This window comes from Chrysochloris asiatica, unplaced genomic scaffold, assembly GCF_000296735.1.
Source record: "Chrysochloris asiatica unplaced genomic scaffold, ChrAsi1.0 scaffold00251, whole genome shotgun sequence".
Lineage (NCBI taxonomy): Eukaryota > Metazoa > Chordata > Mammalia > Afrosoricida > Chrysochloridae > Chrysochloris > Chrysochloris asiatica.
In genome coordinates this window covers 1,312,558-1,315,088 of record NW_006408769.1, presented here as the reverse complement: position 1 = coordinate 1,315,088, position 2,531 = coordinate 1,312,558, and the positions used below count along the sequence as shown (strand labels likewise).

The following is a 2,531-nucleotide window of genomic DNA, read 5'->3' as shown; positions in this document are numbered from 1 at the left end:
ACATTCCAGGATAAACAGAAGCTAAGGGATTTTGCCAAAGCCAAACCTGCACTACAAAACATCCTAAAGGGAGTTCTGTGGACTGAGAACCAACACAAACAGACAACAACCAAAGTTTGACATCTGTGGCAGCACGTCCCAAAATTAAATCAACAGAAGAAAGAGGCAAGAAAAGAACAAAACTATAAGAACAAACTCAGAGAATCTGGGAGGTCATTCTATGATCAAAACAATTACAATGTTAAAGCAGGTAAACACATAGGAACAGAGATCCAGATGGTGAGAAGGTCAGGTAGATTATAGGATAAAACAGACAGCACTAAATGGAGAGAAAAGTTAATGGAGTATAAGGCAACCTCAAAGAAACTTAATGCTTCACAACATACCAAGAAAATGAAAATTCAAGAAGAACATGAAAACATTAAAACTATGAGGAAACTAACAAGAAAGAACACAAAACATGAACCCAACAAAGGAAGACACAGAACAAAGAAAGCAGCAACACCATAAAACAAAACAAAACAAAAATGGCAGCAATTATTCCATACCTACCAATAAGGAGCTCTGGTAGCGTAGTGGTTAGGAATCGGGCTGTGAATCGCAAGGTCAGCGGTTTGAAACTACCATCTGCTCCACGGGAGAAAGATGAGGCTTTCTGCTCCTGTAAAGATTTACAGTCTTGGAAACCCTGTTAAGAGTTGCTATGAGTCGGAACCAACTCGATGGCACTAACAACAACAACATCAATAATTACACTGAATGTAAACAGATTAAATGCACCTGTTAAGAGACAGAGAGTGGCAGAATGCATAAGAAAACAAGATCCTTCAATTTGCTGTCTGCAAAAGACATATCTCACACACAGAGACAAAAACAGATTAAAAGTCAAAGGATGGGGAAAAATATACCAAGCTTATTGCAATTAAAAATGAACAGGAGTGGCAGTACTAATCTCGGATAAAATAAACTTTAAGGCAAAAACCAGCATAATAGATAAAGATGGACATTATCTCATTATTAAAGAGACAGTTGAACAAGATAACATAACCACAATAAATATCTATGTTACCAATGAAAGAGCTCCAAAATATATAAAGCAAACTCTAATAGATATGAAGAAAGAAATAGATAAATCTACAATAATAGTGGATGATTTTAATACACTGCTTTCAAAAATGGATAGAACAGAGCAGCAGCCGCAGCCGCGATGCCTAAAGGAGGGAGAAAGGGCGGCCACAAAGGCCACACGAGTCCTGAGGAGATTGATGCCCAACTCCAGGCTGAGAAGCAGAAGGCCACGGAAGAAGAGGAACAAGAAGAGGGTGGAGATGGGGCTTCTAGTGACCCCAAGAGTGAGGAGAAATCTCTAGACTCCAATGAGAGTGAGGATGATGATGATGACTATCATCAAAAGCGCAAAGGTGTGGAAGGGCTCATCGATATCGAGAACCTCAACCGGGTGGCACAGACAACCAAAAAGGTCACACAACTGGATCCGGACGGGCCAAAGGAGCTTTCCAGGAGAGAACGGGAAGAAATTGAGAAGCAGAAAGCGAAAAAACGGTACATGAAAATGCATTTAGCTGGGAAGACAGAGCAGGCCAAGGCTGACCTGGCCCTGCTGTCAATCATCCGGAAGCAGCGGGCCGCCAGGAAGAAGGAGGAGGAGAGGAAAGCAAAAGATGGTGCGACTTTGTCAGGAAAACAATGCAGTCGCTGTCCCTGAACAAGTAAAGATGGCCGCAGGGAGAGGAGATCCCGGGGACTGAGCCCGCTACCAGGACCTCTATGTGCTGCCTTCTCTGTACCCTGGCGCCGCTGCAGCAGCCCCTCATGGCTAGAAGCCTTCCCAATCCCCATGGCTGGGGTTTTCCTCTTCATCTTGGCACAGAAATGGTTTGGGGGGATGGTGGGAGGGAGGCTGGCGGGAGGGAGCGGCCGCTGTCTTTGAGACAGAAAGATTCGGGCAAAATGTTTCCCGTGTAGCCATTTGAATGTTTTTCTGTTTGTGGAGTTGGGAACCCTTTGGAGGGTACTGGGAGGTGCGGTAAGAAGAGCTTTTCTTCTTCCGGTAGTAGTTAGGATTGTGCCCGGGGCAGCTGCTAACAGCTAGTGATACCCAGCCCCGGTGTGCGTTCCTGGGTGCAGGCTCATGAGGGGCTGTCCTCTGGGAGCCGGTGCTCTGGGTCCCTGGCCAGTCCCTTGACTGAGGCCTCCCTTCCCTCCTGCCTTGCCCCTTTCCCACTCACCTGGCCAGGGTCCATCTAAACCGAACCCTCAATCATTTCAAGAAACCTGTTTACGGCAACCAGGTTAAACATGCTCCACAACTTCAACTTGTAGGTCTGGCAGATTAAACTTGACATTATCATAAAAAAAAAAAAAAAAATGGATAGAACAACCAGAAAGAAACTTAACAAAGGCACAGAAGAACTAAACAACACCGTCAGTCAACTGGACCTCATAGATGTGTACAGAGCATTCAACCCAACAACTTCACAATACAATTCTTTTCCAGTGCACATGAAACA

The 2,531-nt window shown here is 44.6% G+C and overlaps 1 pseudogene; it reads left to right on the top strand.

The window, feature by feature from the left end:
- Positions 1–1,207: 1,207 nt before the first annotated feature.
- Positions 1,208–1,734, top strand: LOC102824672 (annotated as a pseudogene).
- The last annotated feature ends 797 nt before the right edge of the window (positions 1,735–2,531 follow it).